The 26,409-nt window shown below is 41.6% G+C and overlaps 1 protein-coding gene across 15 annotated transcripts in view; it reads left to right on the forward strand.

Annotated features, from left to right (window-relative positions):
* Positions 1 to 667: 667 nt before the first annotated feature.
* The window catches only part of KDM4C (lysine demethylase 4C), a 461,886-nt gene continuing 436,144 nt past the window's right edge, over positions 668 to 26,409 (forward strand). For 7 of the 15 annotated variants that reach the window (XM_043514911.1, XM_043514910.1, XM_038401813.2 and 4 more), the window contains exon 1: positions 698 to 846. The gene's annotated coding sequence lies outside the window, so the exon portion shown is untranslated. Of the gene's footprint in view, positions 847 to 26,409 lie in introns of all 15 variants that reach the window. The other 8 variants (XR_006281538.1, XR_006281539.1, XM_038401809.2 and 5 more) reach the window with 7 other exon arrangements.

Genomic DNA, 26,409 nt, shown 5'->3' on the forward strand with positions numbered 1-26,409 from the left:
CAGGCGCCTAGCTGGTGCAGAAATCCATGTGTGCAGCTAGCACAGCTCCTTCATCTGCCCTCAGCTACTGGGCTTGGTAAACTGGGCCCTGCCCACAGCGAGCGCCAGCCAGCTCTACCAGGGCTGCTGGCACAGTTTTTTTTTGGGGGGGGGGGGGCTGAGAGCCATTGGACCACACCATAAACCCTCTATCCAATGGAAACTCAGGGGGTGCTACAGGGTCCCCCCCGCCCCGCATCCCTAATTCCCGCATCTGTGATGAGCTCTACAGGCAGGGCCGGGCTCTGTTCGAGGTCCCGAGGTGCCCTGGGGGCGGGCGCAGCCTCACCTGCCCCTCCCGGAGAGGCCGGCGGCAGCAGGGCCAGGCACCTGGCCTGGCTGCCTACCCCCACTCGGGGCGCTGCGGCCCCAGGAGCCCGCGCGCGCGGCTTCTATTGGCCGAACAGAGACCCGCTAGCCGCTTCTCCCGCTCATTGCCCAGCAGCAGATCCGGCCTCACGTGACCTTCTCTAGGTGGTCCCACGGGCAGTTTCAGTTATTGTCCAGGGTCCCTTTATGTCACTCCTCACCCCCTCCCGTCAGAAACATTTTCTTACACATGCGCAGTGCTCTTCCCGGAAATACGGTGAAGAGGACTCGCGGGCGGGCTTCCCGTGTCACGTGACGCTCCCGGCTCGCCTCCGTTCTCGCCGTCCCTACAGGAGGGTCTGCGCATGCGCAGAAAACAGCTGTCATCCGCGCACGGAAGAAGCCCGGAAAGCAAAGCAAAGCAGGGAGCTAGCGAGCGAGTGAGGGGGAGGGCGGCCGCTCCCCTGACCCTGCCGGGCCGTTAACTTCCCCGTCCAGGTACAGTCCGTGGGGCCGGGCCGGAGCGCACAGACCCCCGCTGGGGGCCGAGGCTGAGGCCGGGCCCGGGGGTCCGGCTGGGGGGGGGGAGCCCGCAGGGGAGGCCCCTGAGGGGAGCAGGCAGGGGCTGGAGCCCGCTGCGGGAGCGCGGTGGCGCAGGGAGCAGCGGGGTTGCCTGGGGAGGGGAGGCCGGTGCACGCAGCACTTAGGTGGGGATGCCGCTGCCACCTGCTCGCGGGAGGGGCCGGGAGTATGTGTGACCAGGGCTGTGTTTGGTGAAGCAGGGATGAGTCCCCGGGGACCAGGGCACAGCTTGTGTGTGTGGGGAGGGGCCGGTGGTGGCTTCCTGTGAGCAGCCCTGGCCCCGCGGAGAGACGGGCCGGGGGGTGCGTGTGGGTCCCGGCTCTCTATGCCATGTTCACTGTCTGCACCCCAAACCGACAGGTGGTAGGGTGCTGCACGTGCCGAACAGGACGTGGGGGGGGGGGATCACACAGGAAACCAGCCCGCTTGCCCCAGCTGTCACTGTGGCTGCTGCCCTTGTGCACGCTGCAGCTGGGCTGGGTGCATCTGCTAGTTCGGCAGATAAATGGAAGGAAGCGAGGGGCAAATGCAGTTCCTGTGTCGCACGTTGAGTTGTTTGGATTTTGTATTCACAAACATGCCATTGTATTTTAAAACAAGTGTTTTCATAACATTAATGTGAAAAACAAATCAGACTGCATGTGTGACTTCTTGTGTGATTGCACTTCCGAGTTGGATATGGGCATGTGTGTAGACCTGGATAACCTACCGTTGGGAAAGATTCCATTTAAAAAAAGTAGTGAAATGAACACAGCAGGTGTATCACTTTGGCCCCAATTCTACAATGAGTTCAGCATGGGTTGGTCCCCTACTGAAGTCGGTGGTGCTACATGTGGACACAGATGTCTGTCCAAATAATATTAATCCTTACCTTTTATAGAGTGGTTTTCATTCGTAGATATCGAAGTGCTTTACAAAGGAAGTAAAATTCCCATTTTACAGATGGGGGAAACTGAGACACAGAGAGTTGAAATGACTTGCCCAAGGTCACCCTGCAGGCCAGTGTCTGAGCCAGGAATAGAATCTGGCTCTCTGAGTGCTAATTGGTTACTCTATCCACTGGGCCATACTGAATCCCTTACAGGACTGGAACCTTCAGGAAGTGTTTTGGATCCTCTATTCTGGGATGTATTGTGGATTCTATTGCTTTGCTTTGTGAAATAGCAATATTTTGTATAGAAAAAGATAATTTTTAAAATCAGGCTTGGTAAATGAAACTAGCAGGTGTCTGATAAAAATAATCAATTAATTTAACAGTGAATAGTATTAGATTAAGGAGGTGCTGTTTTGACTTGAATTGTGACACTTTTTAAAAAGCCATGTAATTTCACAGATTTTTCATGTATGGATTTGAATACAGTTTTCTGACTGTCCTATTCTCTCTATCATATTCTTGGGATTTTTTTTTTTCAAATGGTACATTTTTCTGTTCTTGCAGTTTCTGTAAACTATAGGTGCAATAGTACAATATATACATTTCTTCTTGTTGATATTTCAGTGAAAGTTAAACAATACAAGACCACAGTGACACCTATGTGATAGTACTAAGCTAAGTGGTTGACCAGAGATTGTAGTTCAGAGATAGGGTTCCTGTTTATCATTGTCAAAAAAAATCATAAGCAAACTTTCAACAGAATGTACCAAAGGATTTTTTTGTAATAACTGCAAAAACTAGGAAGAAAATGATTACCATATTCTGAATTAATTATCATTTTAGGCTCCAGTCCTACAACTGGCTCTGTGTGGGTACATGCATTCACCTATGCAGAGCAAATTGCAGGATTGGGACTTTAAATTCTACATTATCAATCTACTTGAAAGTCAGAAAATAAAGGTAAAATCTTCCTCTCCTCTCTTGTTCAAATAATCCTTTTAGGTTCATTTGGATTACTCACATGAGTGAAATGAGTGGGGTTTGATCCTAAATCAGTAAAAGCATCATTGACTTCAAGGTCTGGTTAAAATTAACATTTTTTACTTTGAACATTTCTGCTAGTTTGTAATGCATTTTAATGAAGAGAACTGATCTTATTTCTTTATATAAAGAAAAAATTCTTCCTGTTGATTGATTTTGAATGTTTATATCATTTCAGAGACTGAAGGATCCACCTTCGATGTTCTTAAATAAGTAGTTTTTAAAAGTGTAATTTCTGTCCCTACTTTTAAAAATTAGTTTCTTCCATTATTGCTGCTATCAGGTAGCTGACATAACTATAATTTGTAAGCTGATATATTTTATGCAAAGCAAAGGGGTGGTAGTGATAGTGTAGTGGCTTGATTTAAAAAAAAAAAGAGAGAAACAAAATGGCACAGTGCAATTTTTCTTGGCTGCATTTTTTACTAAGATATTGAGTATGATGATGTACATATTTGTAAAATTGTTTCTCTGTCAGTGTCTATACTTTGGTAACCAGTAAACTGTTTTACTGCAAAAACACAACTCCCAAATGTAGACAAAAGTGTGATTTGCAAAGTTTACTTTCCTTTGCTTGAAATTGGGGTAAACTGAACCGGTGTTATTCATGGCTACCCTTGTCTCCACTTGAATTTGTGCTGGGATAGCTATGCCAGGTGCTGGCCACTGGTGACTGAACTGTGGCCAATCCCTGGTAATAAAACCTATGCTACATAACCGGGATTTGCTTTTTTGGGATGTCTCCCAGGAAATGATTTTAGTTTAATAATAAAGAATGGTCATGATTAAGCCATAATCGGGTCAGATTTAGCATACATTGCACTTAATGGGGAAACATTTAGCCAGTATGAAAAGATGCTAAAATATGAAATTCTAAGATTTGGCCTTCTAATCGTAGATTGCAGTGTAAATATTAAAAGAAGAAAATGAAGTGTAGTGAATTAGTTTTTTGCTTGCGTCTCTGTTTAATACAGTATTTTTTCATTAAGGGTCTGACTTGTTTAAAATTCAGACCCTTAATGACAAAATACTGTATTAAACATAAATATACAAATACCACAGTTATACATTCAAATCAGTAAATTATGCAGGCAAATGCTAATTATTATTTTAGATTGTTTAAAATGTGTCCTCTTTCAACTGGAGCAGCTGCTTAATTGTACTGTTTCATGTTTCTTTAATGAATTAATTCAAGTTGTCTTCTATTGGGATTTGACTATATTTTCTGTATCTGATGGTGAACATAGCTTGGTTTTAGATACATGAGGTGGTGAACTGTTTTTAAATGTAGTTTAAATAAAAATGATGTTTGAAAATGATTTTTGGTTTTGGCTGAGGTGTGTGTGTATATATAGAACTTTAGAGTAGTTAACATTTTTTTATTATTTTCTTACTATTTGATTAAAATCTTTGAAGATCATTTCAATGATGATAGTGAATAAGAATTGTTCTTGGGACGACCATAACATATTTTCGAAAACAAAAATGTAAATAGTATAACAGTGAGGAACTTGTTGCTTTTTGGTATTTTTATGTTCGTTTCATGTCTACAACAAAACAGTAAACAACTGACAGAAAATAACTCTTTAGTATGCTGTTGCATTTTAAAAAAATGCCTCCCCCTTCCCTTCCGTAGAATCAGAAATTAGCAAGCTTAAATACTGGATATTCTAGAACAAGAACTTAATTAATTATTCTTGCATATTTCAGACATGCAATAAAGGGATTTTATAAGCAGTTTCATACTGATGGGTCTAAAGTGCACTATAAAACTATGCTGCTTTTTTGGAGCAGCAAATTGTTATGGAGCTCTGTAGGTTTCTTAGATGTATTGCATTTAGAACATAAGAACGGCCGTACTGGGTCAGACCAAAGGTCCATCCAGCCCAGTATCCTGTCTACCGACAGTGGCCAATGCCAGGTGCCCCAGAGGGAGTGAACCTAACAGGTAATGATCTAGTGATCTCTCTCCTGCCATCCATCTCCACCCTCTGACATACAGAGGCTAGGGACACTATTTGTTACCCATCCTGGCTAATAGCCATTAGTGGACTTAACCTCTGTGAATTTATCCAGTTCTTTTAAACCCTGATATAGTCTTAGCCTTCACAACCTCCTCAGACAAGGAGTTCCACAGCTTGACTGTGCGCAGAGTGAAGAAGAACTTCCTTTTCTTTGTTTTAAACCTGCTGCCATTAATTTCATTTGTGGCCCCTAGTTCTTATATTATGGGAACAAGTAAATAACTTTCTTTATTCACTTTCTCCACACCACTCATGATTTTATATACCTCTATCATATCCCCCCTAAATCTCCTCTTTTCCAAGCTGAAAAGTCCCAGCCTCTTTAATCTCTCCTCATATAGGACCCATTCCAAACCCCTAATTATTTTAGTTGCCTTTCTCTGAACCTTTTCTAATGCCAGTATATCTTTTTTTTGAGATGAGGAGATCACATCTATATGCAGTATTCAAGATGTGGGCGTACTGTGGATTTATGTAAGGGCAGTAAGATATTCTCCATCTTATTCTCTATCCCTTTTTTAATGATTCCTGACATCCTGTTTGCTTTTTTGACTGCCGCTGCACACTGCGTGGACGTCTTCAGAGAACTATCCATGATGACTCCAAGATCTTTTTCCTGATTAGTTGTAGCTAAATTAGCCCCCACCATATTGTATGTATAGTTGGGGCTATTTTTTCCAGTGTGCATTACTTTACATTTATCCACATTAAATTTCATTTTCCATTTTGTTGCCCAATCACTTAGTTTTGTGAGATCTTTTTGAAGTTCTTCACAGTCTGCTTTGGTCTTAACTATCTTGAGCAGTTTAATATCATCTGCAAACTTTGTCACCTTGCTGTTTACCCCTTTCTCCAGATCATTTATGAATAGGTAGAATAGGATTGGTCCTAGGACTGACCCCTGGGGAACATCACCAGTTACCGCTTTCCATTCTGAAAATGTACCATTTATTCCTGCCCTTCGTTCCGTGTCTTTTAACCAGTTCTCAATCCATGAAAGGATCTTCCCTCTTATCCCATGACAACTTAATTTACATAAGAGCCTTTGGTGAGGGACCTTTTCAAAGGCTTTCTGGAAATCTAAGTACACTATGTCTACTGGATCCCCCTTGTCCACGTGTTTTTTGACCCCCTCAAAGAACTCTAATAGATTAGTAAGACATGATCTCCCTTTACAGAAACTATGTTGACCTTTGCACAACAATTTTATGTTCTTCTATGTGTCTGACAATTTTATTCTTTACTATTGTTTCAACTAATCTGCCCAGTACTTACGTTAGACTTACTGGTCTGTAATTGCCAGGATCACCTTTTGAGCCCTTCCTAAATATTGGCGTTACATTAGCTATCTTCCAGTCATTGGGTATGGAAGCTGATTTAAAGGATGGGTTACAAACCATAGTTAATAGTTTCACAATTTCACATTTGAGTTCTTTCAGAAGTTTTGGGTGTGTGCCATCTGGTCCCAGTGACTTGTTACTGCTAAGTTTCTCAGTTAATTCCAAAAGCTCCTCTAGTGACAGTTCAGTCTGTGACAATTCCTCAGAACTGTCACCTACAAAATATGGCTCAGGTTGGGAATCTCCCTAACATCCTCAGGTGTGAAGACTGAAGCGAAGAATTCATTTAGTTTCTCTGTGATGACTTTATCGTCTTATGTGCTTCTTTTGTATCTCAATTGTCCAGGGAACCCCCCCTATCTCCCCCGGTTGTTTAGCCAGCTTCCTGCTTAGGATGTGCTTAAAAAAACATTTTGTTACTACCTTTTGAGTTTTTGGGTAGCTGTTCTTCAAACTCCTTTTTGGCTTTTCTTATTACATTTTTACATTTACTGTGGCAGTGTTTATGCTCCTTTCTATTTACCTCACTAGGATTTGACTTCCACTTTTTAAAATATGCCTTTTTATCTCTTACTGCTTCTTTTACATGGTTGTTAAGCCACAGTGGCTCTTTTTTACTTCTTTTACTGTGTTTTTGAATTTGGGGTATACATTTAAGTTGAGCTTCTATTATGGTGTCTTTGAAAAGCGTCCATACAGCTTGCTGGGATTTCACTCTTATCACTGTACCTTTTAATTTCTGTTTTACTAACCTCCTCGTTTTTTGCATAGTTCCCTTTTCTGAAATTAAATGCCACAATGTCGGGCTGTTGAGGTGTTCTTCCTACCACAGGAATGTTAAATGGTCACTATTTCCAAGCGGTCCTGTTATAGTTACCTCTTGGACCAGATCCTGCACTCCATTCAGTACTAAATTGAGAATTGTCTCTCCCCTTGTGGGTTCCTGTACCAGCTGCTCCAAGAAGCAGTCATATAAAGTATTGAGAAATTTTGTCTCTGCATTTCATCCAGACATGACATGTACCCAGTCAATATGGGGATATTGATATTGATATTTAATTGGTTAAAAGATGTGTAATTATAAATGCTAAAAGAGAAGGAGTACTTGTGGCACCTTAGAGACTAACAAATTTAGCTGTAGCTCACGGAAGCTTATGCTCAAATAAATTTGTTAGTCTCTAAGGTGCCACAAGTACTCCTTTTCTTTTTGCGAATACAGACTAACATGGCTGCTACTCTGAAACCTATAAATGCTAAATAAAGACCTGATGCTGCATACTTAAATGCTTAAATACATGAGTAGCTCCAATGACTTCAAAGGAACTTCTCATGTACTTAAAGATAAGGCATGGATAAGTTTTTTGCAGGACTTGAGACTAACTTTTGGGTAAAAATAAAGAAACATTCTCAGGTTAAAATAATATTTAAAGCAAATTTTCCTGTCAGTAATTTAAGAAGTTAAAATATGAGTTTGAATTTTGAATGTGTTTTGTTCAGGTTAAAACAACTGCATAATGCAAAAAGGAGAAAGTGAAAGTAAATTTACTTCTATCTATAGTTCTCATCAGTTTCACTTTCTGGTTCTCAAACAGTGGCAGAACACTACAATCGCAAATCCAAAACCAACTTTTTTTAAAAAAAGAAGAGAATGAAGTGTAAAAATATAATTAAGAAGGCCAAAAAAAGAATTTGAAGAACAGCTACCCAAAGACTCAAAATAATGGCAATTTTTTTTTTAAAGTACATCGGAAACAGGAAGCCTGCTAAACAACCAGTGGTGCCACTGGACAATTGAGATGCTAAAGGAGCACTCAAGGACAATAAGGCTGTTGCAGTGAAACTAAATGAATTCTTTGTGTCGGTCTTCACGGTTAAGGATGTGAGGGAGATTCCCAAACTATTTTTTTTTTTTTTAGGTGACAAATCTGAGAAACTGTCCCAGATTGAGGTGTCATTAGAGGAAGTTTTGGAACAAATTGATAAACTAAACAGTAATAAGTCACCAGGACCAGATGGTATTCACCCAAGAGTTCTGAAGGAACTCAAATGTGAAATTGCAGAGCTTCTAACTGTTGTCTGTAACCCATCATTTAAATCAGCTTCTGTACCAAATGACTGGAGGATAGCTAATGTGATGCCAATTTTTAAAAAAGGCTCCAGATAGGATTGCCAATTTTGGTTGGACATATTCCTGGAGACTTAATCACATGACATAATGTTTAATTAAAGATTAATCTTTAATTCCTGGAGACTCCAGGCCAATCCTGGAAATTTGGCAACCCTAGCTCCAGAGGTGATCCTGGCAATTACAGGCCAGTAAGCCCAAATTCAGTACCGGGCAAACTGGTTGAAACGATAGTAAAGAACAAAATTGTCGGACACATAGATGAACAAAATTTGTTGGGGAAGAGTCAACATGGTTTTAGTAAAGGGAAATCATGCCTCATGCATCTACTAGAATTCTTTGAGGGGATTAACAAGCAAGTGGACAAGGGGCATCCAGTGGATATAGTGCACTTAGATTTTCAGAAAGCCTTTGACAAGGTCCCTCACCAAAGGCTCTTCTGCAAAGTAAGCTGTCATGGGATAAGAGGGAAGGTCCTCTTATGTATTGGTAACTGGTTAAAAGATAGGAAACAAAGGGTAGGAATAAATTGTCAGTTTTCAGAATGGAGAGAGGTAAATAGTGGTGTCCCCCCAGGGCTTGTACTGGGACCAGTCCTATTCAACACATTCATAAATGATCTAGAAAAAGGGGTGAACAGTGAGGTGGCAAAATTTGCAGATGATACAAAACTACTCAAGATAGTTAAGTCCCAGGAAGACTGCAAATGAAATTCACTGTTGATAAATGCAAAATAATGCACATTGGAAAACATAATCCCAACTATACATATAAAATGATGGGGTCTAAATTAGCTATTACCACTCAAGAAAGAAATCTTGGTGTCATTGTGCATAGTTCTCTGAAAACATCCACTCAGTGTGCAACGGCAGTCAAAAAAGCAAACAATGTTGGGAATCATTAAGAAAGGGATAGATAATAAGACATAAAATATCATATTGGCTCTATAAATCGATGGTATGCTCCCATCTTGAATACTGCGTGCAGATATGGTCGCCCCATCTCACAAAAGATATATTGGAATTGGAAAAGTTTCAGAAAAAGGCAAAATAAATGATTAGGGGTATGGGATGGCTTCTGTATGAGGAGAGATTAGTAAGACTGGGACTTTTCAGCTTGGAAAAGATGACTAAGGGAGGATATGATAGAGGTCTATAAAATCATGACTGGTGTAGAAAAAGTAAATAAGGAAGTGTTGTTTACTCCTTCTCATTACATAAGAACTAGGGATCACCAAATGAAATGAATGGGCAGCAGATTTAAAACAAACAAAAGGAAGTATTTTTTTCATTCAATGGACAGTCAACCTGTGGAACTCCTTGCCAGAAGATATTGTGAAGGCGAAGGCTATAACAGGGTTCAAAAAAGAACTAGGTAAGTTCATGGAGGATAGATCTATCAATGTCGATAAGCCAGGATGGACAGGGATGGTATCCCTAGCCTCTGTTTGCAGAAGCTGGGAATGTCTCCTTCTCTAAAGTACATTACCTTTCAGCAAGAGTATGCCAAATCTGTGTGCATGGCTGGGCTGTAAAATGGTGCCCTTCTTGCATACAAAATGCTTTGAGACCCACTGAGAATTAGCAGTATGTAATTGCAAAGTATAATTAACCCAGGATTCCTAATTTTCAATCCTCTGCTTTAATCACTCCTTTCCCAGAGACAGGAATTCTGCTATCTAACCTTCTAACTGTTGTTTAGCAAAGACTTGCATATGATAGAACTATTTTCTCCATTTTTCTTTCAAAAAGTCCATTTAAAAGCTATGCTAAAAGCATATTAGGGTGTAAAATGACGGTCTCAAAATTTAGGAAATATCAGAATTAAGCTATACCATGCAACCCTAATTCTGCTCCTTTATGCATATGTATTATGACACAGTCTTTAACTTTAACTGTGATCATGTATAATTGTTTTCCCACTGCTTTGTTCAGTGCATGGGATGCACAGTGAGTGAGGCAGGGACTGAAGGAAGAGAAAGAAGAGTTTTGTGATCAAGATGCTGGCCTGGGATCTGTGATAACTGGGTTTTATCCCTGTCTCTGCTTACATTTCCTACATGATGAATGAAAACTTTTGGATATGATCATAGAATTATGTGATTCTCTTTTGTTGGGTGCCCTATTTGAGACTCCAGGGATTGATTTTTTTTGTTTGAAGTTCTCAACACTCTCTCAATTCCAGTTGAAATTAGTGGGACCTGTGAGATGATCACCTCTGAAAAAATCAAGAATTAAGTTCAGCATTCAGTTACTGAGTGTGACATTCCCCAAGATGCAGCTTGAACTGCTGTGTCCCTTTAGCTCTCCAGCCTAGGATCCCTTTTACACTGCTTTGCTAGTGATCAGCAAACCTCTCCAGGCTCTGCTCACTCACAACCACCAGCATGTAAAGTCACTCCCAGATGAATATATGAATGCTATGCCCAGCCATCCATGAATAGATACAAGGCAATATCCGCCCATCCCTCAGTCCCAACCTTGCCCCCCAGAAATTTGCATCTTGTATTGTTCAGTTGCCCCCTGGACCATACAAGATCATGAATTAGTCTGTCATTCCAACAAATGTAAAGAATATGTACCAGCCCTGTTGATCTGAGTATAGATTTTCCAAACACTTGAATCAAAGACACTGATTTAGATAAAACAGTAAAAACAAGTTTATTTACACGAGAGAGAGATTTTAAGTGATTTACAAGTGATAAGGAATAAAAGTCAAAGGTGGTTACAAAAGAAATAAAAAGGTAAACATGCAAGCTAATTCCTAAACTTTACTAAGACTAATAAGTTTAAAAACAAAAAGGTTTCTCTACAAAACTTGCAACAGTTTGTACCGGTGGGAAAAACCTCCACGCCAGGACCATTCCCCCAATTCAGTGGTGTCTTTCAAGCAATCTTGCTGCCATGTAGAAAAGAGGGAAGAGAGGTGATAAGGCGGTCACTGCCTCTCCTTTTTATACTGACCGTTTGTACTAGAAAAGTCTTTGATGGGTCATGGGATCAGGCAGTTCCATGGTGTACGTGAACTGCCAACTGTCCTTGAGATGAATTGTAAATTTCTTGTTTACAACTCCTCTGCTGGTGAATCTTCGATTAAGCAGGTAATGGACGTTTAGCACTTAGCTGGCGTGCTATTGTGCCTTTGTCTTTGAGAAAATGGTCCAAGGGCGTTACCCAGAATTACAATATATTTCAATAACAAACTTATAACAAGATATCACAATTTTATGTGCAGTGATGTTACACATTTCATCAGGATAATTTTAGGTTTCAGAGTAGCAGCCATGTTAGTCTGTTTTCGCAAAAAGAAAAGGAGTACTTGTGGCACCTTAGAGGCTAACAACTTTATTTGAGCATAAGCTTTCATGAGTTACAGCTCACTTCATCGGATAATAATATTTAGCAGATTTCAGTTTTCAAACGATACCCCACTTTTATATGGTTATGATATATTGTGTCCAAAGTATTCCTTGTGAGATGTGTGGGTGTACAAGGTGTCACAGTGAGGTACCCAAAATAGGTGGTCACTTACAAGTTTTGGCTTTAATCTCCCTGTGCCTTGGCTCCTTACTTGTAAAATGTGGTATTAATTCTCTCTAAAGAAGTATTTTGAAGATAAATTCATGAATGTTCCTGAGGCACTCTTATGTATAATGTGGTGGTGAGTGTTATAGAAAAGCTCATGAAGACATTCTTGAAAAAATCCTTATTCAATGAAAGGTTTAGATGGTGTGCAGTAAATAAGATGCGTCCCCTTTTGAATGAAGAGGATAAAAATAAATATTGAGCAGCGGCCTCATTCACTGCGCATTGCCCATCCTGTGTGGTGAGTGAAGTAAATGTCCATGCAGGGAAAAAAACATCATGTGATAATGTAAGGAAAGACTGTATCATAATGCATACTTACAAAAAGGCAGAATTAAGGTTGTGTGTGCTACCTGGATTCTGGCCTTTCCTAACTTTTGAATGGTTCATTCTGCAATGTTAAGAGTGCTTTTTAATATAGTTTTTTTGTGTGGAATTAATATTTATTTTGTTTTTCCCTTTTGGTAGGGCTTGAAAAATCCATTCACAATGGGCTAGGAGGCAACTTTTTCCTTAATGATGTGTAGGGAGTAGGATGTTTGCCAGCACTTAAAAAATGTATCAGGTACCTACTAGCTACAGGGAGATATAAAAGACAAAGTGTACATGTGTATGGAGTGTCTTTCCATTGGCAATGCTCAGGGCAGTGCCCTGGTGAAAAAGCCAGTCTCTGGGAGAACCATATGTAAGTGACTTAGCAGAAATAAGACAACAGTAATCAGCAAGAGCAAAACTTTTTCAGCATAAATTAAAGACAAACAACAAGAATTCTCCAATCTGGGGTTCACTGATCACTGGATCTAGACCTCTGCCTTTTTATAGGTACTTTTTTCCACATGGCTGACAAGCAGCCATTCTTATAGCTCCTTATCAAATCATGTGTGTAAGGGGAGAAGAAGATGACCTTTTGCATCCGATGAAGTGAGCTGTAGCTCACGAAAGCTTATGCTCAAATAAATTTGTTAGTCTCTAAGGTGCCACAAGTCCTCCTTTTCTAGAGGGAAATTCTACACCTCTCAAATTTTCATCCCAGTAATATTAATAGATTCATAAACTCCAAGGCTAGAGGGGACCATTGTGACCATCTAGTCTGACCTGCTGTATAACACAGGCACAGAACTTCCCCAAAAGAATTCTTTTTGAACTGTTATGGGTTTAGAGCTGCTCATAGTAAGTTCTGAATCCTATATGTTCTGTGTGTTTGTCTGATTGTTGTAAGGGATGTTACTGTATGAATGTCAGTTTAGTTTAATAGTAGGCTATTGGAAAAAGCAAGCAGGAAGACAAAAATAATGACTCAAGATAAGAAGACATCCCTCGACAAACCTTCCAGGAGGGTTAAGAGACAATGCTTGAACTTTTGACTATGAAGGGTCTACTTTTCAGGCTCCAGCCAAGTTACGCGGCTTGTTTTGGTAATGCTGGCAACCAAGAGATAGAAAGAACCATAAACAGTTAAAAGGACTCTCTCTGTCCAGAAGTGAGGAAGTTGTTTGGGAGCTGTTCACAGAGTACAGATTTATGCAAAAACACACCTGCTTGGTGCCTGCAGAAGCTGGCTCTTCCTAAGCTTCCAGGGTGCTGGTAACCTTTAGGTATGATGGACATGTGTGTAGACCAGGGGTGGGGAAACTTTTTGCCCTGAGGGCCACATCAGGGTTGCGAAACTGAATGAATGGAGGGCCAGGTAGGGAATGCTGTACCTCCCCAAACAGCCTGGCCCCTGCCCCCTATCTGCCCCTCCCACTTCCACTTCCTACCCCCTGACTGCCCCCCTCAGAACCTCCCAGCCCATCCAATCCTCCCTGCTCCTTGTCTCTTGACTACCCCCTTCTGGGACCCCAACCCCTATCCAATCCCCCCTGCTCCCTGTCCCCTGACTGCCCTGACCCCTATCCACACCCCTGCCCCCCGTCCCCGACCGCTTCTCCCCCCACAGAACCTCCACCCCATCCAACCACCCCCTGCTCTCCGTCCCCTGACTGCCCCCTGGGTCTTCCTGCCCCTTATCCCGTCCCCTTACCATGCTGCTTAGAGCAGCAGGAGCTTGCAGCCCCGCTGCACAGCTAGAGCCAGCCCCGCCACCACGTTGTCTGGCAGGACTGATGGGCCAGAGTGCTGCCTGCACGGCAAGCTGAGGCTGTGGGGGACAGAAGGGGAGGGGCCAGGGGCTAGCCTCACTGTCTGGGGGCTCAAGGGCTGGGCAGGACGGTCCCGCGGGCCATAGTTTGCCGACCACCTTTAATTGTGTTAAGAACCTTTTTTTTTTTTTTTTGTTATGCCTTGTTCCTACTGTTAAGAATAAACAATACTTTGGCTTAAAAAGGCTGTCTGGTCACTGTACTTACCATGGATAACAGGTCCCTAAGGAAAGTACTGCAGATGCTGAACCCAGTTGGATCTGCTGGGTAAGCACAGTGGGTAATGTAGCCTAGGACTCCTTCTAAGAGTGGGAAGATGGTATGATTCCATTCCAGAAAACATAAAGCCACAAGGTCTTTTACCTCGGGGTGTGTTCAAAGAGACCAGAGAAGGGTTAGAATTTACCTAGCCCTGTAACCATGACAGGGTCCACAGGGTCTTCTGTAGTACCAACCACAGAGGCCTTGGGCGGAGATAATGCCATTCTCTTTTTTCCCACCTTCCACAGACTCGCATGGATTTCCTTATGCCTAATCTATTTGAGTTTGATGGTAGATTTGCATTATAGCATCTGTTTGTGGAAAATCTTTTCTCTTGGTTACTGTCTAGCTGTGAAGAAAGTATATTAGGACCTTTAGAAAATCCTAAAACCCAACACATTGGAATTTATCATGCCTTTTGGGAGAAATATATTATAAAGTTGGCTCTTTTTAATTAGTAGTAATGGAGTAAAGGCACTTTGTGGAGAGGAAAGTCATGTCATTAAGGAGGAACCCGGGGGGGGGGGGGTTATATTAATTTTGCAGGAAAGCTTTCAGTTTTATTTTTACCCTGGTACTTTATTACATCAGTCAGCTGATGTACTAGATTTTTTGAAGGTATGGGAAACTCACAATATCTCCAGGTTGTCTAATAAATAAATAAGGCCTAATTTTGGAAATACTGTGTGTGGGGGGGGGAAAGTTCACATAATTGTTGGCCTTGTCAAAAAAGATCAAGTGCCATAAGTATGAAGTGCATCAGAGATGTACAGTGTGGTCACAACAAGGAAACAACATTTCTGAAAAATGTACTGTTGATGGTAATATACTTTTGAACACCCATGTTCTTTCATATAGTGTTAGCTACATCTTCATAGCAAGTTTCTTATGGCCATCTCCGCACATGAATCATAGAATATCAGGGTTGGAAGGGACTTCAGGAGGTCATCTAGTCCAACCCCCTGCTCAAAGCAGGACCAATCCCCAACTAAATCATGCCAGCCAGGGTTTTGTGAAGCCTGACCTTAAAAACTTCTAAGGAAGGAGATTCTACCACCTCCCTAGATAACACATTCCAGTGTTTTACCACCCTCCTAGTGAAAAAGTTTTTCCTAATATCCAACCTAAACCTCCCCCACTGCAACTTGAGACCATTACTCCTTGTTCTGTCATCTGCTACCACTGAGAACAGTCTAGATCCATCCTTTTTGGAATCCACTTTCAGGTAGTTGAAAGCAGCTATCAATTCCCCCCTCATTTCTTCTCTTCCGCAGACTAAACAATCCCAGTCCCCTCAGCCTCTCCTCATAAATCATGTGTTCCAGCCCCCTAATAGTTTTTGTTGCACTCCGCTGGACTCTTTCCAATTTTTCCACATCCTTCTTGTAGTGTGGGGCCCAAAACTGGACACAGTACTCCAGATGAGGCCTCACCAATGTCGAATAGAGGGGAACGATCAAGTCCCTCGATCTGCTGGCAATGCCCCTACTTATACATCCCAAAATGCCATTGGCCTTCTTGGCAACAAGGGCACACTGTTGACTCATATCCAGCTTCTCATCCACTGTAACCCCTAGGTCCTCTTCTGCAGAACTGCTGCCTAGCCATTGGTCCCTAGTCTTTAGCAGTGCATGGGATTCTTCCGTCCTAAGTGCAGGACTCTGTACTTGTCCTTGTTGAACCTCATCAGATTTCTTTTGGCCCAATCCTCTGATTTGTCTAGGGCCCCCTGTATCCTATCCCTACCCTCCAGCGTATCTACCTCTCCTCCCAGTTTAGTGTTTAGTGGTTTTACAAAAGGTAGATCGTGCCAAACCAACCTAATCTCCTTTTTTGAAAAAGTAACAGATTTTTTAGATAAAGGAAATGAGTGGATCTAATTTACCTAGATTTCTGTAAGGCATTTGATACCGTGCCACATGGGGAATTATTAGTTAAATTGGAGAAGATGGGGATCAATATGAACATCAAAAGGTGGATAAGAAATTCGTTAAAGGGGAGACTGCAACGAGTCCTACTGAAAGGCAAACTGTCAGATTGGAGGGAGGTTACCAGTGGAGTTCCTCAGGGATCGGTTTTGGGACCAATCCTTTTTATTACTGACCTTGGTACAAAAAGTGGGAGTGTGCTAATAAAGTTTGCAGATGATACAAAGCTGGGAGGTATTGCCAATTCAGAGAAGGATCGGGATATTATACAGGAGGATCTGGATGACCTTGTAAACTGGAGTAATAGTAATAGGATGAAATTTAATAGTGAGAAGTGTAAGGTTATGCATTTAGGGATTAATAACAAGAATTTTAGTTATAAATTGGGGGCACATCAATTAGAAGTAACAGAAGAGGAGAAAGACCTTGGAGTATTGGTTGATCATAGGATGACTATGAGCTGCCAATGTGATATGGCTGTGAAAAAAGCTAATGCAGTTTTGGGATGCATCAGGAGAGGCATTTCCAGTAGGGACAAGGAGGTTTTAGTACCGTTATACAAGGCACTGGTGAGACCTCACCTAGAATACTGTGTGCAGTTCTGGTCTCCCATGTTTAAAAAGGATGAATTCAAACTGGAGCAGGTACAGAGAAGGGCTACAAGGATGATCCGAGGAATGGAAAACTTGTCTTATGAAAGGAGACTTAAGGAGCTTGGCTTGTTTATCCTAACTAAAAGAAGGTTGAGGGGAGATATGATTGCTCTCTATAAATATATCAGAGGGATAAATTCAGGAGAGGGAGAGGAATTATTTCAGCTCAGCACCAATGTGGACACAAGAACAAATGGGTATAAACTGGCCACCAGGAAGTTTAGACTTGAAATCAGACAAAGGTTTCTAACCATCAGAGGAGTGAAGTTTTGGAATAGCCTTCCAACGGAAGCAGTGGGGGCAAAAGATCTATCTGGTTTTAAGATTCTACTTGATAAGTTTATGGAGGAGATGGTATGATGGGATAATGGGATTTTGGTAAGTAATTGATCTTTAAATATTCAGGGTAAATAGGCCTAATCCCCTGAGATGGGATATTAGATGGATGGGATCTGAGTTACCCAGGAAAGAATTTTCTGTAGTATGTGGCTGGTGAATCTTGCCCATATGCTCAGGGTTTAGCTGATTGCCATATTTGGGGTCGGGAAGGAATTTTCCTCCAGGGCAGATTGGAGAGGCCCTGGAGGTTTTTCGCCTTCCTCTGTAGCATGGGGCATGGGTGACTTGAGGGAGGCTTCTCTGCTCCTTGAAGTCTTTAAACCATGATTTAAGGACTTCAATAGCGCAGACATAGGTGAGGTTTTTCATAGGAGTGGGTGGGTGCGATTCTGTGGCCTGCACTGTGCAGGAGGTCGGACTAGATGATCAGAATGGTCCCTTCTGACCTTAGTATCTATGAATCTGCAAACTTGCTGAGGGTGCAATCCACACCATCCTCCAGCTCATTTATGAAGATCATTTATGGTCATGTGACATCCATATGCTAAATACAGCTATTTCTTACATACAAATTTTAGCAGTAGGGAAGTATTTTATTTGTCTTTTGATGTAGTTTAGCAGCTGGAAACAGGGAAAAGAAGATAGAACCTTGTGACCTGTCAGTTTCCCATGTAGCACTTAGAGTTAGAAGACTAATGTGACTGAAAGATACTGTTGTACTCGACCAGCTTGATATACTGAATCTGTCATTTAGTGGTATTTCATTTGTAAGAATAAAACATATAGGAGGATTGCCAGAAAGACTGTCATGTTAATGTCTAATAAATATAATATAATCATATTTTTAAGAGGGCTGTCAAACAATTAAAAATAATTGCAATTAATCATGAGATTAAAAAAATTAATTGCAGTTTTAATTCCACAAATGTTTATAATTTGATATTTATTATTATTTAACAGTGCAAGTTTTTCTACATTTTCAAAGATATTTATTTCAATTGCAACAAAGACGCACACTGTAGAGTGCTCACTTTATATTATTTTTGTTTACAAATATTTGCACTGTAAAAAGGGGCAGTCTACAAGCCCAAGCATACAAATGTTTAGCATATTTGGAATGTAAATACCTTGCAACATGGCTACAACATTGCCATGTGAATGCCTCTTCTCACTTTCAGGTGACATTGTAAATAAGAAGAGAGCAGGATTATCTCCTGTAAATGTAAACGAACTTGTTTGTCTTAGCGACTGGCTGAATAAGAAGTTGGACTGAATGGACTTATAGGCTCAACAGTTTTACATTGTTTTGTTTTTGAGTGCAATTATGTTTTAAAAAAAATTCTACATTTGTAAGTTGCACTTTCATGATAAAAAAAACTTTGCACTACAGCAGAGGCTCTCAACCTTTTTCTTGCTGAGGCCCCCCTCAACATACTATAAAAATGCCAGGGCCTAGTGGGGGGGACCTCTGGGCACAGGCATAGTTTTACTTCTATTCGTGGCCGGGGGGGGCCGGCGGCGGCAAGGGCTGGTGGGGCTCGAGCCAGCTCCACACAGCGGGGTCCAGGGAGGGAGCACCCCCCCAACTCACTCAGGAGGCCACCCAGCATGTCTGGGTTGTGGGGGAACACAACCAAAAATATAATTCAAAGTGGGGACTCGGGTAAGAAGTTTGAAAATCACTCAGGGTGTAGGGAGGAGGTAGCTAGGGGCTGTGTGCTGGTACAGGGGTAGCTCAGGGTGCAGGCAGGGGATAGATAGGGGCTGTGTGCAGGCAGAGGGGTAGCTCAGGATGCAGGGAGGGGATAGCTAAGAGCTGTGTGAAGTGAGGGGAGTAGCCCAGGGTGCAGGGGGTTAACTGGGGCTGTGTGTAGGCAGGGAAGTAGCTCAGGGTACAGGCAGTGGGAAGGTAGGGACTGTGTACAGGTTGGGGGGGAGGCTCCCGGTGCAGCTTTCAGCTTCGGGTCGGGAGTGGGGGAGGCTGGGGCTCCTAGCTTCAGTCCCCCGTTGCTCCTGGCTTGGTGGGGTGGGAGGAGGTTTGCCGGCTTCAGCCCCACGCCACTCCCGGCTTCAGGGAGGGGGTGCCCGCTGGCTTCAGCCCTGCATCGCTCCTGGCTTCAGCGCTGGGGCTCGAGGCACCGGGTTTCAGCCCTCTGGCTCCGCGGCCCCCCTGAACCATTGCACTACAGTATTTGTAAGAGGTGAATTGAAAAATACTATTTCTTTGTTTTATCTTTTTTACAGAGCAAATATATATACTTAAAAATAATAAAGTAAAGTGAACACTGTACACTTTGTATTCTGGATTGTAATTGAAAATCAGTGTATTTGAAAATGTAGAAAAACATCAAAATATTTATAATTTAATTTGGTAAATTCTATTATTGTTTTTAATAGTGTGATTAAAACTGCTATTAATCGCGATTAAGTTTTTTAATCAAGTTAATTTGTTTTGAGTTAAATGCTTGACATAACTGTGATTGACAGCCCTAATTTTTCAATAACATACTATTGATTTTTTTTTTTAACTGTTTGTATCCCAGAGTGCAATTTAGACCTAGTTCAGCATGCTATTTGTGCTACCAGCATTATGAGACTGTTAGCTCTGGCAATGAACCTTCTCTGAAATTTCAGGGGTGGGTTTGTTTGTTCTGAGCTAAAGTTTTCAGCAGTATTTGAGGTTGTAGCAGGGCACTCACAGTAAAGTTAATGAGTTCCACATGTAAGTCTGCATGGAAAAAAATCCCTCTTAAAGTTAGGGGTAGGAAGAAAAAATAAAAATGATTACTTTTGATTTTTTTTTCTTGCCCATTTCCAAAATCAACTGTTTTAAAATGTCTTTTCACACCATTAGTAAAAGGTGTAGAGGAATAATGTTTATGGGTTTAATTCTGCTCATGTTGAAATCAATTAACTTTTCATGGGTCATTGGTAAATTTTTTTAAAAATATTATTTTTCCAATCAAGATAAGGAAATCAAACCTGAAAATGAGTTTGCTGCCTATTCAAATTTTTACAAATAAAAATGGAGAAATGCATTTTATAGTCTAAAATGCATTTTTAAAGCAATTTTGCATCTGTATTTCTATTTAGCCATGTAGGTCAACCACTAAAACCCCATACATTCAGATTTTATATTAAAATTCCCAATTGAATCTTTATATATCAGAGAAGGGTAAAATAATTTTATATCTTAACATTTTTAGGAATGTGCAAACTTTTTAACTGACGGCCATTACATTTCTGATGGGTGTCAACCAAACCATGATGTTTATTTTAGAAGGATTGTACATTTTTTTTAAAAGAAAATATTTGAAGATTTAACAAGATCAAATATGTATGTGTGGCAGCCAAATACAATAAATAGTGACTTAAGAATTCCTAATCAGTTCATAAGTTCTGGTTTTGCTGTTTCAAAGTAAGGTGCACAGACTTCATCCACTTAATTTTCATGTGAGCATTTAGTTCCATAATTAAAAAGATATTTTTCAAAAAAATGTTGAAGTTGTTTACATTTTGCAGAGTTTAAGATGGACCCATTTTCCAATTTTTGGCAGAATTGTTCATGTTAATCAACATTTTAAATCAAAATCATTTGGACCAACTCAGTTAACAAATCTGTATTTATATGCCTCCCTCTGTGCATGGAAGAACTTCCTGTTTCTGTCTGCCAGTTCCAGTCCCACTTCTCTCCTTCCAATCCCTCCCCACCCCAAATTAATACTTTCTTGGGTTATGTCTACTCCATAGCGGCACAGCTGCACCAATGCTTCTGGGGAAGATGCTCTAAGCTGACAGGAGAGAGCTTTCTTGTCAACTTAATTTCTGCCTTCACGAGAGGTGGTACCCATATCAGTGAGAGAAGCTCTCCCCCCATCCCCCCATAGCGCTGTCCACACTGGTGCTTAGATTGGTATAATTTAGGTTGCTCAGGATTGTGGATTATTCACACCCCTGAGTGAAGTAAGTTATACCATAATTATTTGTGGTGTAAACGTAGCCTTTGTAAACTCCCAGCCATAATTGATGTTCTGTTGTCATATGTGCCCTGCAAATATCACTAATAAGGAGAAGATGGAAAGAAGATGGGGAAACTGCTACTAAATAACCTGAGAGCTATGTGAATTGAAGTGATGGTTTGCTAAGAGCCACTGTCTCTAAATTTGTCAGTCTCTAAGGTGCCACAAGTTACTCCTTTTCTTTTTTGCGAATACAGACTAACACGGCTGCTACTCTGAAACCTGTCTCTCTCTCATGCCTTCCTTCCTTTTCTCATCAACTCTGGAATTTACTGCTTTGTAGTAAGAAGAAAAGGAGTACTTGTGGCACCTTAGAGACTAACAAATTTATTTGAGCATAAGCTTTCATGAGCATCCAATGAAGTGAGCTGTAGCTCATGAAAGCTTATGCTCAAATAAATTTGTTAGTCTCTAAGGTGCCACAAGTACTCCTTTTCTCTTTGCGAATATAGACTTACACGGCTGCTACTCTGAAACCTGCTTTGTAGTGTGGCTAATTTAGATAGACCCTCCCATTTTGTGTGTCCGAGGGGTTAACTGCTGTGGATGTAGTAATGAAATCATCTGGATCTAATTAACAAAACTGTGGTGTCATGGTATTGCTATGAAACCTGCAGCTTAATCTTTGCCTCCCGGTACACTAGCTGATGGCTGTGTGTGTGGAGCATGGCAGCAGTCGTGGGACAGGTTCTCTCTATTTTTGCATGTCTTGCACAGCGCTCTCTCAAATCCAGAAGCCAAGCCCAGCCTCACGTACTCATGAAAGGAAAATTGCAACTGATGGCATTTTGGGAAGAGTGCTGACTTCCAGACTTGCATAGGGTAGGCAGCAAAATTCTACGGATGTACAGGTGGAAGCTGGGATCAGAGTAGCAATCAGTTCATTGTGCCTAAGAAGACAGAAGAGAAGTGATAGAACTTCCAAGCTCTCCCATTTCTTCTCTAGGGAAGTGTGGGAGAAGGAATATTGTGAGAGGTAATCCTATTCTGGAGTTCAAGATTATAGGTTTTGTGCAATTATAATTCCAGAATAAACTTGTCAGTGGTATCACTGGTTTCAGAGTAGCAGCCGTGTTAGTCTGTATTTGCAAAAAGAAAAGGAGTACTTGTGGCACCTTAGAGACTAACAAATTTATTTGAGCATAAGCTTTCGTGAGCTACAGAGGTATCACTGTTGTTCATTCAACTTAATAGGGCACACGACAGATGTTAGGTGACATTGGTGTCTGGGGCATTATGTGCAGTTTGTTTTAAAATGAGTGTCAAAATCAATTTCCAAATTTGAGTTTTACTAAGTTAACTTTTGAAGTCATATTATCCTGTTTTGGTTTTCCAAATGCAAAACAAGTTACCATGGGGAGAAGGGGAAAGCTGTGATTAGCAAAACAAAATGGTTGCACCAGTAGATGCTATTAAATAGCTTGACAGCTTTGAGTGTGTGGCAAAGGAGTGTGCGTAACAAAAGGTGATCCTCCTGGCTCCCTTTCTTAGAGAGAAATCACAGCTGGCTCACAGGAATTTGGACATGTGAGATTCAGGTAACTATGACTGAATGTAGAGGCCCTTTCTTTTTTTTTTTTATGATATTAAAAAAAGAAATGTAACTGTAGATTCTTCTCTTGGTCCGTTTTTCATGATTGATGAATGTATGTGTGTGTGATTAAATGCACAATATGGTACACTTCTGTTCTAAGATGTAAGTAATTACCCTCATTTAGCAGGCCAGACCCTGATTTTTGTCAAGAAACTCAGTTTACTGTGTTTCCCTTCCCTCTTTTTTCTTTGGCAGTTTCCCTTTAGTTTGGTATAGGCAGATTTCATCATCTGTTTAATTTGGTAATTAATATATGTATCAACATGAAGCAAATCACTTAAAAAAAACAAAAAGAAAAGGAGTACTTGTGGCACCTTAGAGACTAACAAATTTATTGGAGCATAAGCTTTTGTGAGCTACAGCTCACTTCATCGGATGCATTCAGTGGAAAATACAGTGGGGAGATTAAAATACACAAAGAACATGAAACAATGGGTGTTACCATACACACTGTAAGGTGAGCTATTACCAGCAGGAGGGGGACGGGATGGGACGGGGACCTTTTATAGTGATGATCAAGGTGGGCCATTTCTAGCAATTGACAAGAACCTCTGAGGAACGGTGGGGGGGAAATAAACATGGGGAAATAGTTTTACTTTGTGTAATGACACATCCGCTCCCAGTCTTTATTCAAGCCTGAGCTGATTGTATCCAGTTTGCAAATTAATTCCAATTCAGCAATCTCTTGTTGGAGTCTGTTTTTGAAGTTTTTTTGTTGAAGAATTGCCACTTTTAGGTCTGTAATCAAGTGACCGGAGAGATTGAAGTGTTCTCCGACTGGTTTTTGAACGTTATAATTCTTGATGTCTGATTTGTGTCCATTTATTCTTTTACGTAGAGACTGTCCGGTTTGGCCAATGTACATGGTAGAAGGGCATTGCTGGCACATGATGGCATATATCACATTGGTAGATGTGCAGGTGAACGAGCCTCTGAGAGTGTGGCTGATGTAATGGCTGATCTAAGGCCCTGTGATGGTGTCTCCTGAATAGATATGTGGACACAGTTGGCAACAGGCTCTGTTGCAAGGATAGGTTCCTGGGTCAGTGGTTCTGTTGTGTGGTGAGTATTTGCTTCAGATTGGGGGGCTGTCTGTAAGCAAGGACTGGCCTGTCTCCCAGGATCTGTGAGAGTGATGGGTCGTCCTTCAGGATAGGTTGTAGATCCTTGATGTTGCGTTGGAGAGGTTTTAGTTGGGGGCTGAAGGTGATGGCTGTGGCATTCTGTTATTTTCTTTGTTGGGCCTGTCCTGTAGTAGGTGACTTCTGGGTACTCTTCTGGCTCTGTCAATCTGTTTCTTCACTTCAGCAGGTGGGTATTGAAGTTGTAGGAATGCTTGATAGAGATCTTGTAGGTGTTTGTCTCTGTCTGAGGGGTTGGAGCAAATGCAGTTGTATTGTAGAGCTTGGCTGTAGACAATAGATCGTGTGGTGTGGTCTGGATGAAAGCTGGAGGCATGGAGGTAGGCATAGCAGTCAGTAAGTTTCCGGTACAGGGTGGTGTTTATGTGACCATCGCTTATTAGCACTGTAGTGTCCAGGAAGTGGATCTCTTGTGTGGACTGGTCCAGGCTGAGGATGATGGTGGGATGGAAATTGTTGAAATTATGGTGGAATTCCTTAAGGGCTTCTTTTCCATGGGTCCAGATGATGAAGATGTCATCAATGTAGTGCAAGTAGAGTAGGGGCATTAGGGGATGAGAGCTGAGGAAGTATTGTTCTAAGTCAGCCATAAAAATGTTGGCATACTGTGGGGCCATGTGGGTAGCCATCGCAGTGCGACTGATTTGAAGGTATACATTGTCCCCAAATGTGAAATAGTTATGGGTGAGGACAAAGTCACAAAGTTCAGCCACCAGGTTTGCCGTGACAGTATCGGGGATACTGTTCCTGACAGCTTGTAGTCCATCTTTGTGTGGAATGTTGGTGTAGAGGGCTTCTTCATCCACAGTGGCCAGGATGGTGTTTTCAGGAAGACCACCGATGGATTGTAGTTTCCTCAGGAAGTCAGTGGTGTCTCAAAGATAGCTGGGAGTGCTGGTAGCGTAGGACCTGAGGAGGGAGTCTACATAGCCAGACAATCCTGCTGTTAGGGTGCCAATGCATGAGATGATGGGGCATCCAGGTTTCCAGGTTTATGGATCTTGGGTAGCAGATAGAATACCCCAGGTCGAGATTCCAGGGATGGATCTGCGGATTTGTTCTTGTGCTTTTTCAAGGAGTTTCTTGAGCAAATGTTGTAGTTTCGTTTGTAACCCTTAGTGTGATCAGAGGGTAATGGCTTGTAGAAAGTGGTGTTGGAGAGCTGCCTAGCAGCCTCTTGTTCATATTCTGACCTATTCATGATTACGACAGCACCTCCTTTGTCAGCCTTTTTGATTATGATGTCAGAGTTGTTTCTGAGGCTGTGTATGGCGTTGTGTTCTGCACGGCTGAGGTTATGGGGCAAGTTATGCTGCTTTTCCACAATTTCAGCCGGTGCACGTTGGTGGAAGCATTCTATGTAGAAGACCAGTCTGTTGTTTCGACCTTCAGGAGGAGCCCACCCAGAATCCTTCTTTTTGTAGTGTTGGTAGGAAGATCTCTGTGGGTTAGTATGTTGTTCAGAGGTATGTTGGAAATATTCCTTGAGTCTGAGACGTCGAAAATAGGATTCTGGGTCACCACAGAACTGTATCATGTTCGTGGGGGTGGAGGGTCAGAAGGAGAGCCCCGAGATAGGACAGATTCTTCTGCTGGGCTAAGAGTATATAGTTGGATAGATTAACAATATTGCGGGGTGGGTTAAGGGAACCACTGTTGTGGCCCCTTGTGACATGTAGTAGTTTAGATAGTTTAGTGTCCTTTTTCTTTTGTAGAGAAGCGAAGTGTGTGTTGTAAATGGCTTGTCTAGTTTTTGTAAAATCCAGCCACGAGGAAGTTCGTGTGGAAGGTTGTTTTTTTTTTTTTTATGAGTATCCAGTTTTGAGAGCTCATTCTTAAACTTTCCCTGTTTGCTGTAGAGGATGTTCATCAGGTGGTTCCGCAGTTTCTTTGAGAGTGATCACCGATGGATTGTAGTTTCCTCAGGAAGTCAGTGGTGTCTGATTATCACTACAAAAGGTCCCCCCCCCCCGCTCTCCTGCTGGTAATAGCTCACCTTACCTGATTGCTCTCTTTACAGTGTGTATGGTAACACCCATTGTTTCATGTTCTCTGTGTATATAAATCTCCCCACTGTATTTTTCCACTGCATGCATCCGATGAAGTGAGCTGTAGCTCGCGAAAGCTTATGCTCAAATAAATTTGTTAGTCTCTAAGGTGCCACAAGTACTCCTTTTTCTTTTTGCGGATACAGACTAACACGGCTGCTACTCTGAAACCTAAAAAAACTCAGTTTGTCAGTCCTGTACACACCAGTTACTTCTGCACTCAAACAGGGAGACTTTTTGTAAAAGCGCACACACAAAAATTCCCACTGCCAGCAAAACAAGTGAAAGATCATTTTTGCATCTTAGATTATGTTAAAATGGGTAATATTCACCCTAAAATTTGTTTCTTTTTGCTTTGGGTAAATG

The sequence above is a fragment of the Dermochelys coriacea genome, chromosome 5, assembly GCF_009764565.3.
Source record: "Dermochelys coriacea isolate rDerCor1 chromosome 5, rDerCor1.pri.v4, whole genome shotgun sequence".
NCBI classification, from domain to species: Eukaryota; Metazoa; Chordata; order Testudines; family Dermochelyidae; genus Dermochelys; species Dermochelys coriacea.